Below are 13,081 nucleotides of genomic sequence, written 5' to 3'. Positions count from 1 at the left end.
TTCTAAGCTAAAATCCTTCTTCCTTAGTTTTCCCAGAAAAGCTGACATTAAAATTATGCCTCTTCTAGAAACCTGGGTGGTATTTACAAGAATTTCAAACACACGGAGTCTTCTCAATTCTTAGTCCAAACATTACACATAAATAAAATTGATTATGTATCTAATCCTGACTTCTCTTGCCATTATAATATAAAACAACTGTTTCCTGTAAGATGTAATTCACTTTAAAATGTAAATGTGTGGGACGCCTGGGTGGCTCAGTCATTAAGTGTCTGCCTTCAGCTCAAGTCATGGTCCCAGGGTCCTGTGATCGAGCCCCGCATAGGGCTTCCTGCTCAGTGGGAAGCCTGCTTCTCCCTCTCCCACTCCCCCTGCTTGCATTCCCTCTCTCACTGTTTCTCTCTCTCTGTCAAATAAATAAATAAAATCTTTTAAAAAAAATAATAAAAATAAAATGTAAATGTGCTCTTTCTTTAAGATAAAAAATTTTGCCATTACAAACCCTATTTTTGGATTTTAAGATTATATGTATACATACACATATAAAATTCTTTTCAATAACATCCAAATCATCTTTAGGATTCTACCTTTTGGAATCTGGGGCTCCTACCAGATTTTAACAGCCTTTCTCCTGAAAAAAATCTTTATAGGCCTTGTTCTACCAGACAAGGTTCTCAGTTAACAAATCTATGAAGCTCCAAAGTCCCACATCATAGTCTCTTTAGAAAGGAACACAGATGGAAAGACATATCAAGCTCCAAATGAGTGCTACTGTACAAAACAGGTGGCCCGTCCTCTTCCAAAATGCCAGTTTTATGGAAGACAAAGAAAAGCTGATAAAGAATTCTGGGTTAAGAAACCAAATAGCTGTAACAACTGCGCAATGTGTGATTCTGGATCAGACGACTGATAAAATTCTAATATGAACTATAAACTAAATAGTAACAAAAATGAAAATGTTTCCTGAATTTCATTATTATATTGTGGTTAAGTAGGAGAAACATATTGAATATTTAGGAGTGAAAGATCATAAATGTCTACAACTTATTCTCAAATGATTCATTGTCATCATAGTGGTGGTGGTGGGAGAGGAGGAGCAAAAATAGGAGTAAATACACAAAGAGAGAAAGTAAATGATAACAAAATGTTTACAACTGGTGAAAGTGGACAATGGGCATACCAACCTTGCAACTATGTAACAAGTTTAAAATTGTTTTTGATAAATGTTAAGGGGAAATGGAAAAAAGTTTTCATTGTGATATGAAGAAAAAGGATTTTCTCAGAGTCACTCAATGAACAACGAGCTACAGAAAAAGACACCCACACCAAAGATCAATCATTAGATCATTCTGTTTTCTCTCTCTTTCTCTTTCATAAAGTCATGGTACTAACATTCTCTTCCTGAAAACTCTTAGAGAGAGGGCTCTCCTATGTGATTAAAATTTCTCTGAATTATAATACATCCTACTCTGCAAAATGGCTTTTTAATATTCAAAAGAGTTTATTAACTCACTTTTCTCTCTTTATTGAGAATTAGTCTGATTTCAAATAACAGAAAATATAAGTTAATAAATACAATGTATCACCAGTTCATAAAAGCCAGAAATCTGGAGTGCGTTCTAGAAACCAATGAAATTTTAAAGTGAGAAGTAGCAGGATCAAATGAATTATCTTCTCAAGTCATTTTGTACCTCCAGTCCCTGCGTTAAAGCTCTCTGCCAACAAATAGTCTCGCTTCCACCTCCCAAATTCACTGTTTATTCCAAACACAGGTGTTGCTTGTCAGCCAACTAAATTTAACTGCCTTTAACTTCTATGATTGTTGAACCCCACTCTTCAAGGTGACAGCCATTACTCTTGATGGTGACAACCTTCTCCTTTAAAGTGAATGGGTGGTGTGCAGCTGGGACAGGGATGAGGGGAGTTTCTGAAATGCTGATATTGTTCTACTTCTTAACCTGTTTAACAAATATGTTTGGCACATGATAACTCAAGAGTTCTACACTTAAAAATTTGTAAGTTTTATCTGTATAATGTATAATCTGTTAATTTAAAAAACTTCCTGCTGGAAGTCTTCCACTTACTGATTTATCAGTTTCTGATTAATCTTCAGCTTTTTACCTACTGTCCTGGCTTGGTGAATGTTTATTTTTCTAACTACAGGCTGTGATCATTATCACGTTCATGGATTCACAAGTACTAGTACAAGTACGCAGCTCACAAACTCTTAGAAAACAACTATGTAAAAATTCCCAAATATAAAAAAAAAAAAGGGCACCAAATATAGATTTAATGACTGCATACATGTTAGAAATATATAGGTCAAATCTAGGGATGGTTCAGTATAGTTTTTCTGCTTGCCATTTTTAATTCAATAATGAGGGTCTCATTGTAAAATATTGATATAAATCCTATATTCATTTCAACATGCATTAAAGTGGTTTATGAACATAATATAATATAGAACTTCTCTAACATTTTCCTTTAGGAATGTCAGCACATGTTTTATAATAACCTTGAAGCTCTCAAATTAAACACATTATTTCCATTAACAAAAAGAGTCAACAGGTAATCATGTTCCCTCCATACTTTTTGTAGAGACAAAGTTCTTTAAAAACAGAGCTACATTCCCACCTGGGAGACTTCTTTGTTCATAATGAGTCCTCAAAACAGATATGGTCAAATCTAGTACTCCGGAGGGTACCTTCCAGGGGAGTGGGGTAGCGAGGTTTCCAGAGATGGCTCTAGTTTCTTCACTCTCACCTCATTTAAGGCCAATTACGCAAACAACTAAAAGGAGAAGAAAAAAAGTAAAGGCAGAAGGGAGGTTAAATTGCCATTTTATTCTCTAAGAAATGACAAAGGTCAAAAATGCTGCGTAAAGAAAAAAAATACAACTTTTAAGGCCATATGGAGAAATTCTTCCAATAGACAATGGACTAAGATGATTTTACAGCTGAAGTCCTTTCTGGTGATTAGATATGTATTCCTATTTAAGATTGCTACTTAGGTAGGGCGCCTGGGTGGCTCAGTCATTAAGCATCTGTCTTCAGCTCAGGTCATGATCCCAGAGTCCTGGGATCGAGCCCCACATTGGGCTCCCTGCTCGGCGGGAAGCCTGCTTCTCCCCCTCCCACTCCCCCTGCTTGTGTTCCCTCTCTCGCTGTCTCCCTCTCTCTGTGGAAAAATAAATAAAATATTTTAAAAAAATAAATAAGCAAATCCCTAATACCAAAACTTGACAAAGATATTACCAGAAAAGAAAATCAGCCTCATGAATACAGATGCAAAACAATAAATTGATAATATATATAAGAGAAGATATTTGCAAATGACATTTCGGATAAAGGGCTGATACCCAAAATCTATAAAGAACTTATCAAACTCAACACTCAAAAAACAGGGGCACCTGGGTGGCTCAGTCGTTAAGTGCCTGCCTTTGGCTCAGGTCATGATCCCAGGGTCCTGGGATCAACCCGCATGGGGCTCCTGCTCAGCGGGAAGCCTGCTTCTCCCTCTCCCACTCACCCTGTCTCTCTCTCTGTCAAATAAATAAATAAAATCTTAAAAAAAAAACAAAAAACAAAAGATCTAGTCAAGAAATAGGCAAAAGACATGAACAGACACTTCTCCAAAGAAGACATACAAATGGCTAACAGATACATGAAAAAATGTACAACATCACTAGTCATCAGGGAAATACAAATCAAAACCACAATGAGATACACCTTACACCAGCTAAAATTAACAAGACAGGAAAAAAACAAGTGTTGGCGAGGTTGTGGAAAAGGGGGAACCCTCTTGCACTGTTGGTGGGAATGCAAGCTGGTACAGCCACTCTGGAAAACAGTATGGAGGTTCCTCAAAAAGTTGAAAATAGAGCTACCATATGATCCAGCAATTGCACTACTAGGTATTTACCCCAAAGATACAGATGTAGTAAAAAGAAGGGGCACATGCACCCCAATGTTCATAGCAGCAATGCCCACAACAGCCAAACTATGGAAGGAACCAAGATGCCCTTCAACAGGCAAATGGATAAAGAAGATGTGGTGTATATATATACAATGAAATATTACTCAGCCATCGGAAAGGATGAATACCCACCATTTGCATCAACACGGATGGAACAACATGGATGGATGGAGGGTATTATGCTAAGTGAAATAAGTCAAGCAGAGAAAGACAATTATCATATGGTTTCACTCATAAGGAGTAGAGCAGAGGACGACGGGGGAAGGGAGGGAAAACTGAATGGGAAATCAGAGAGGGAGACCAATAATGAGAGACTCTGGACTCTGGGAAACAAATTGAGGGTTACAGAAGGGAGGGGGGTGGGGGATGGGGTAACCGGGTGATGGGTATTAAGGAGGGCAGGTTTGGGATGAGCACTGGGTGTTATACAGAACTAATGAATCGCTGAACACTACAACAAGAACTTACGATGTACTATATGCTGGCTAACTGAACATAATGAAAAATAAATTTTAAAAAAAAGGGTAATATACCATGATCATTGTGGTTTATCCAAGAAATGTAAGGTTGGTTTAAAATTCAAGTATCAATTAATGTAATTTACCATATTAACAGAATAAAAAGCATATAAATGTTTCAATAGATACAGAAAAAAATCTGACAAAATTCACCTACCAATGATAAAATTCTCAGCAAGCTAAGAATTAAAGGTAACTCCTTCAATCTGATAAAGAGGATGAATGAAAAACTTTATAGCTAGTATTTATATGAAATACTGGGAGTTCTCCTAATATTGGAACAAGGCACTCTAACCACTTTATTACTTTTTTAATTTTTAAGTAATCTCTACACCCAATGTGGGGCCCAAACCCCCAACCCTGAGATCAAGAGTCACACACTCCACTGATGGAGCCAGCCAGGCACCCCACAGCCACTTCATTATTGTAATGGATGTACTGAAGGTCCTATTCAATGCAATAAGAAAAAGAAATAAAAGGAAACTCAGAGAGGAAGAATTAAAATTGTCTTTATTCACTTAAAAATCATTTTTTGGTACATAATTCTAAGGAATCTGAAAAATGATTACTAGAATTAATATGTGATTTGGCAAAACTGTAGGACACAAGGTGAGTCTACAAAAATGAATTGTGTTTCTATACAACCACGATTGGAAAATAAAATGCAAAACAAATTTGTAATAGCATCAAAAAACATAGGAAACTTAGAATTAATTTAACAAAAGATATGCAAGACCTATACACTTACATTTTATAACATTGCTGGGGCACCTGGGGGGCTCAGTCGGCGTCCGACTCGTGATTTCGGTTCACATCATGATCTCAGGGTCCTGAGATTAAGCCCTTTGTGGGGCTCCCCGCTCAGAGGGAGTCCGCTTCTTCCTATGCCTCTGCCCCTCCCCTGGCTTGCACCCTCTCTCTCTCTCTCAAAATAAATAAATAAAATTAAAAAAAAATTTTTTATAACATTGCTGAAACTAAAAAAGACCCCCTCAAAAATAGAGGGATTGAATATTTTCATGGGTTCACCAAGATTCAATTCTCCCCCCAAATTAATTCATATGTTCAAAAATAAAATTAGTGGTTTACTTTATGTATAGTTAGTACATTATACTATCAATAAATACAAATCTATTTTTCTTTTGTTTTACATTTGTAATAGTTTTTTTTTTAATGCTTGTTTTGGGCTTTTTCTTTTTATATAAAAATTGTTTTCTCTAACTCATGATTTCCCCAAATGCTTAATTCCATATTGAAGTGAAATGTTTAATATTAGAAAACTGGGTGATCTTATTACCTGGATCCAAAAGTGCTTACTCCTTCTAGTCCCTCTAAACTAAGTGCTTTTTATAGTTTCAAGATTTTTCTTCTCTTGATTTAAACCCACAATTCAAAAACTCGAAGAAACGAACTAGTTTTTCATATTGACTTACAGTTAAAACTGTTAAAGGATTTATAGTTAGATTAGCCCAATTTACATTCTATTTGAAGTTTTCTCACTTTATATATCTAGCTTATTTGCATTTGTAATAAACTGCGCCCTCGAACATTTTCTTGAAACAATTCATTTCAATCCTCCTGATATGATTTTATGTGTTCTTTCATTTGTGAAGCACTTTATCTTTGAATTTTTCCTAGGTAATCTGTGAAGGAATTGGTAAATAGCACTGACTCCCGGCAATGATGGCGTTGCTCATCCAGTCATCCGTAAACTTAGGTTCTGTCAGTATTTGGCTTCCAAGAAAGAGCAACCCCCCAAATCACCTGCATACTTAATCGTGCAGGTATAATCTTTGCCACATAATGTCACTCTCTTCTATAAAACTGGAGAGTTTTTATGGGCACTTCTTCAAAACCAAGCAGTAACTGAAGCCAGATGGATCCTGCTAACGATTTAGGGTCCTGATGGATTCATGGTCAACCATATGAGGGAATGTGAAAGCAATGCTAAGGGGGAGGCTGAGCACAGTCATTTAGAAACTGCATAAAGATGGAAAAGCACACAATAAATCCATATTCAAAAAAGATATGTATACAATGAGAATTTAAAAATATGGAACCAGGAGATAGGTGACACAGAGAACCTAAGAAGACAGGAGGGATATGAAGAAATATTGAGGAAAAGGACAGTTCTGATAATCTGATGTTTATTATTACTGTGAAATCAATGAGCTCTCTTAAAATGTATCTCTCCTTGGGGCTCCTGAGTGCCTCAGTCGGTTAAGGGGCTGCCTTTAGCATGCCCTCATGACCATGATCTCATGATCTCAGGGTCCTGGGATCCAGGCCACGTCAGGCTGCAGGGAGTCAGCTTCTCCTTCACCCTCTGCCCCTCCCCACTGCTCGTGCTCGCTTGCGCTCTCTCTCTCAAATAAATGTTTTAAAAAATTAAAAAATAAAATGTATCTCTCCAGTGGTTTTTTTTTCATTTAATTTAATTCCAGTATAGTTGAATAGTGTTATATTAGTTCCAGGTGTATAATACAGTGATTCAAATATTCTATACGCCAGTGATCGCTATGTTATTATCTGTGCTATCAACAGCTCAGTATTTGAAGTCTTTCCTCACCACCCCTCCCCCGATCCAGAGGAATCCAGAGTAGGAGATCTGATAGCTGAGCATGGCTGAAGGCTTTCAACTACTGGTTCCATTTTTCTCCTCCTGCGTAAGGCCTTTCTGTTTTCATTATCTGCTTCCGATGCTGGATTCTGGCACAAGTTCTGGTTAATGCAGCACCTCAATTCCTTTAATTAGTAATTTAATTTCTTAAATTCAATCTAAGAATCAAATGAGGAAGCCAGCTGATAGAAGAGCACCTATCATGCACCTACCACATAGAAGAGTAAAAAGGAAATCTATTAAATAGTCTTCCTTTGTTATTTGGAGTTAGGCAGAGGTACAGAGCCAGAAATTAAGAATATATAGAGAAATAGGACAAATAAATATCTATGGGATTACCCTCAGACTTAACAACATGTAAACTTTTTATATTTTTTCTTCTTTAAGAAATGAAGCACTATCAATAAATCAGAAGTCCCCATATTGACACAGAGCCCACTCTGTTCATCCCCCCTCCCTTTGACAGAGATAACCATTGTCATGAATTTAGTACATCTCTTTCTGAATATGTACGTGTGTGTGTATCCATAAACAATACACACTAATGTTTTGTATTTTAAAATGTAAGTGTTTTAACTGTATACTCTACACATAAATCCTGCATTTTGTTGATTTCATGCATTATGTTTTGGAGCTCTATCCTTGCTGAAGTGTGCATACATATGGGTTTCATTCATACATATATGTGAATATACTTGGTCTCAGCCATTCCTGCATTTAAGTGGTCTGCAAATTTTCATTTTTACAGATAATACCTCAATGAGTGTTCTTGTACATAGCTTCTTGCTCATATTTTCATAGGCACAAGTGCAAGAATTTCTAATGGCAATACCCAGGAGTGTATTTCTGAGTTACAGTAGCTACATATCTTCTACTCTACTCACCATTCCTCAAACTGCTTGCCAAAATGGTTGTTTCATACTCCCACTAGCAATGTATAAGAACCATTTCCCCCACATTCTTTCCAACACCTGATACCATGAGACTTTATTTTTTAACAGTCTAATGGATGAAAATGGGATTTCATTTCAATTTGAATTTCCTTGACTATTACGGAGACTGAGCATCTTAGTTGACTATGTGGATATCCTATTATTTGAACTGGTATTGGTCTCTTCTCTTCCTTTATGCTGGGCACCCAATAGGCACTTTTAGTTCTGAGAAATTTTCTTGAATTATACTATTTATTTTTTTCTTTCCCTTCATTTATTCTGTTCTCTCTTTTTGGAACTCCTAACACTAGTAAGTTGACCCTCCTAGATTCATCTTCTTATTTTCTTCAATCTCCTGTTTATCATTGCTTTTCCTTTTTACTCTACTTTCTAAACAATTTTCCTCAATTCACTGTCCAATACTTCTATTGAGTTTTTCTCTGCTACATATTCTTAATTTATAAGAATTCTTTGTTTTCTGAATGCTCTTTTTAAAATATCTTCTTCTTGCTTTACAGATGTAGCATCCCATCTTGCTGAAGATATTTTATACACACATATGGTATATGTATATATGTATGTGTGTATATGCATATATATCTATATATGGCTGGATGTGTATGTGTGTGTATGTATGTACATATACATAAAATTTTCTCGGCTGTATAGTCTGTTTTCAGCAAGTTGTTTTGTATTCTAGATTTATTTATTTTGGTTTCCGTTATTCATAGTAGGTGCTTTCCTTAGATGCTTCATGGTATTTAGATCTTTGGGAATAAAAAGTTTATTTAAAGCTCTAATTAAGTATGTGGGGCTATTGACTGTGACCTTCACGACAGGGCAACCTGGGCAGGCTCTTTGTTAAGAGTACAAATAGTGATGTGAGAAACATGGTTTCCCTTATCTACCACTTATTTACTTATTTGTTCAACACCTGCATACATATCGTTTCAGAACTGTTAGCCTGTACTCCATAAGAAACAAATTGACCAAATACAGTACAATATTTATGTACAGTTCTTTTTGCCTTTATTAATGGGCTAGTCATATTCTTCATAGAAGATTCTTCCTGTTCCTGCCTGTAGGATAAAGGCCTCAGTTTGGGAAGCCAATGACAGAGAAGAGGGCAGGGGCTCTCATCATTCAAAATGCCAATGCTCATTTAATCCCCCTGTTGTCCACTAGCCCAGCGGCCCTCTGTTTTAATCCAGAGAATACCTGTCAAGATAGGAGCAGTTCATTAGAACAGTGGCAAAGAGTGAAGAAGATCCAGGCATCTAGCTATTTCTTCTTCTTCTTCTTTTTTTTTTTTTTTAGAGGTGGGGAGAGGGAGAGAGAGAATCTCAAGCAGGCTCCATGCCCAGTGCAGAGCCTGACATGGGGCTCGATCTCAAGACTCTGAGATCATGACTTGAGCTGAAATCAAGAGTTGGATGCCCAAACGACTGAGCCACCCAGGTGTCCCCACTGAACTGTTTCTTAAACATCTTTTAAACAATCCTCCTTATTTTAGTTCCTTACCCTTCTTCACCTTCCACTTTCAAAATTACAACATAGTACCACTGCCTGAGCCCTTTGGAGATTCACCAGTACAAATTCCATCAGTCCTTAGCTTTCTCCTTGTAAAACTGGGCTTTCCTAGGTTTAACAAGATTGCTACCGCTCATCTAGCTGTTTTCTGGCCTTGAAAAATTCCCCCTATTTTTCTCCAATTCTCCTACATCTCTGGATTTATGACTAAAAACAACCCAACAACAACCCTTATTGACTTTATTTTTGTTGTTGTTTAACTTAACTGTGGTTTGGGGAGGGAACAATATTAACTGTGTGCTCAACCCACCACCTTCACCTGGAATCAAATACTATGTTATTATTGGTAATATTTTATTTGTTTATTTTCAATCATCCTGTTATTTCATAATCTTTTCAAAGTTTTGTTTCATGTATGTTATTTACACCTTAATCTTTCTGACAATTTTAAAATCCACCATCCTGACATTCTCAAGAACCGATCAACCATTGAAATGCTCAATAACATAATGAATGATATGACAGAAAGAGAACTAACAACAGGCAGTAAGGCCTATACAACAGTTAATTAGGAAAGTTTTAAAAAGGACCAGCTTTAGATCAAAGGAACGTCTCTTCATACACATTAGCTGATACCATGGATTCTGACTTTGGGAAAGCAGAAAAAAATCCACCTTCCGTTACCAACTGTTACCTTGTGAGATGAGTATCAAAAGAATCTGTGGTCTACTGTTCTCTTCTCTGTGAGGAAGTAAAAGAAACTTTCAAATCTCTAAGGGCAGTAGATTCTCTCCCCCAGCCCACATACCATAACCGTGAAGTGTGATGAAAGTAACCTGTTACTAATAACACTTAAAATTACAATGTTTATACAGTTATTACTTCCATAAAATTAGTGCAGATTCAAGGTTATCATTATTACAACATAATTTTAACTCGTCTTCTTTATGATGTGCTTTTTGATGAGGAGAGAAAGGCATAATGTTAGCCAAAATCTGGGTGTGATGGCACTAGCTTCAGTTAGCTATGCTGCAGTCCTGTAGTGGGTAACTTCTCTGTTCTTATTAATTCTACCCCAAATAAAATTTAAGAAAGAAAGTGGCACTTAAAACTTTGAGCGAAATGGGTTTTTTTTCCTTAAGAGAGACTGTAAGGTTTTCACAGAAGAACAAAGAAAGAATGACGCTACCAATCCTCCTCCTACTGATCATGCAAGAGTCATGCTCTCCAAATCAAAGGCAAAAATAATTTAAATAAAATTTGAAATCAAGCCAGCCATATTAATGTTAAAAAATAATTTAAAAATGTATGTAAAGTTTGTTTATTTAACATCTCCATCTATTTGTTTTTTCTTATTAACACTATGAAGAGGAGGCCTAAAAAAAGACTTTAAAGATGAAATTGTTTATTTTTTTAATAGGATGGCAATATTTACTTATTTTTCCTTATTAATCTTTGATTTTTAGAAGGCTGACTTCATTGCTCTTATGATTACAAAATGCTTTTATGAAAACCTGGTAATCTCTCTCCAGAAAAAAACCACCTCTTCACATAATTTTTGGATGTCTAAAAATATCTGGGTAAATTCATGGGTGTTGTTAGAAGAAACTGTATTATGTTGGAAAGATATGAAAACTGTTGCTCCGTGATAAAAGCATGAGATCCAAGGGGACTCCAGCCGGGAAATAAATCTTGGTAGGGGCAAGAATTCTGAGTGCACCCAGCATTAAAGAGAACTGTGACTCCAAAGAAATTCTTTGTGTATGTGGGTAAGAGGTATGAAGAAAGATGTTCATGCCAGCATTGTTTATGAGAACAAAAAATGGTAAGAACCCAAATGCCCATCAATAATAGATTAGTAAACGCCAGCATACTGATAGAATAAAACCTCACACCCATGAAATTAACTGAGCTTTAGCTATCCATATCTGCCTATAGGCAACCACATTCCCTTCTTATAACTGAGACATACTGCATTATGGTTACAAGTATGGATTCTGGAGCTCAACTCCACCATCACTAACTTTCTGATCTTAACCTCTCCATGCCTTAGTTTCCTACTCTACAAAAAAGCAGAATAATACTGTACCTATTCCAAAGTTGTTAGGAGAGTAAACAATATTTTTAAGTTGTTTAAAATGATGCCTGGCACATGGTAAACACTGTGAAATGATTAAGAGACCATAGCCAACTAAGTTTAATCTCTCTTCTGGATGTCACATAAACACATCTATTTTGAACACAACTTATTCGCAAAAGAATGCTCCTACTATTTTTATGCTCTATTTTAAGCTCCATACCTATAAGCATCTGCCTATTTATTAAGAAGTTCCAAACTAAACTCCTCTATATTCTTTTCCTTGGCTATTCCCTATCCAGGGGGTGGAAAAAAAGGTACCTTCACACTCACCCAATGCTACCACAGAAACCCAGATATCACCTTTGAAATCTTTTCCACTGTCACATCCTATATTGTACTCAATCACCATGCCCCATCTAGCCTATTTCAAAAATAAGTCATCGTCCACATACATACAAGTCTGATATCCTATTCCTGTTTAAACCCCTTCCATAAGGTTTTATCTCACTTATAATAAAATCCCAAACTCATGACATAGCCACTCTTCCCATAGCATGGTATGTTTTAGCAGCACTCATCCTTCCTGAGTTCCTACCTATTCCCCAGTCTTTCTTCCCCACTCCAGGGCCTTCACTATAATATATTCTCTCTTGCAAATAATCTCTTATTTTCTTTACCTGCCCAATTCCTATTCACTGTTCAAGCTTCAGCTAAAACTCTACTACTCTTACCACAGTAATCTAAATCAGCCCTTCCTTATACTTTAATAGCACTTTCTACTTCTCCTTCTTAGCATTTTGCAAAATTTATATTAACCTATTTGTGTGATTATGTGCTTATCGCCTATCTTCCTCACTAGACTTTAAGCTCCTAGATGGATGTTTTTTAACTTGCACAGAGTAGGTACACAACATTTTAAAAGGTTAAATTATGTTATTACTGAACCTATTCCAATTCAACAACAGTAATGCAGTTAAAAGCTTAAAGAGAACGTGGATCATTAAACTGGTCAAAGGACATTACATCTTTCTAAACAAATCCAAGAGCAGTATCACTGGCATGAGGGGGGGTACACTAGATTGTTAACATAAGGGATTAGGCACAGGTTTGAGGGTGAGAACACATGGGTAAAAGAAAGCTGAAAGTAGTAAACCTGCTGGATTAGTCTCTACTAATTGGAGAAAGCCCATTTCTGTGGCAACATTCTGCAATATAATTTCTCTCTCTGTTTTTGCTACAAGGCGAGAGAAAACACCAGGATGTTGGAGAGAGTCCACATTCAAGGAGCTAAAAATGAAATGTAACACCTCAACTACAAGTGTTTAGTTCTTTCTTGAAGAGCAACTTTACTGAATCAGAAGGCAGCTGTTGAAGACTATCAAAACTAAGCTGTTCTAAATCTCCAAAACACTATGCTGGGATGCTC

General features: G+C 36.4%; 1 protein-coding gene across 14 annotated transcripts in view; it reads right to left on the bottom strand.

The window, feature by feature from the left end:
• The window catches only part of NCOA1 (nuclear receptor coactivator 1), a 238,050-nt gene that overhangs the window by 101,206 nt on the left and 123,763 nt on the right, over positions 1-13,081 (bottom strand). For 6 of the 14 annotated variants that reach the window (XM_054509638.2, XM_054509636.2, XM_054509637.2 and 3 more), the window contains one exon: positions 2,635-2,790. The exons of 7 other annotated variants lie outside the window; for them this stretch is intronic. The gene's annotated coding sequence lies outside the window, so the exon portion shown is untranslated. Of the gene's footprint in view, positions 1-2,634; positions 2,791-13,081 lie in introns of those variants that run through there. One more of the 14 variants, XM_064571932.1, reaches the window with a different exon arrangement.

Source organism: Mirounga angustirostris, unplaced genomic scaffold (assembly GCF_029215605.1).
Source record: "Mirounga angustirostris isolate CCGP_5_RB_7025 unplaced genomic scaffold, mMirAng1.0.hap1 SCAF_10, whole genome shotgun sequence".
Lineage (NCBI taxonomy): Eukaryota > Metazoa > Chordata > Mammalia > Carnivora > Phocidae > Mirounga > Mirounga angustirostris.
This window is presented reverse-complemented; position numbering and strand designations above follow the sequence as displayed.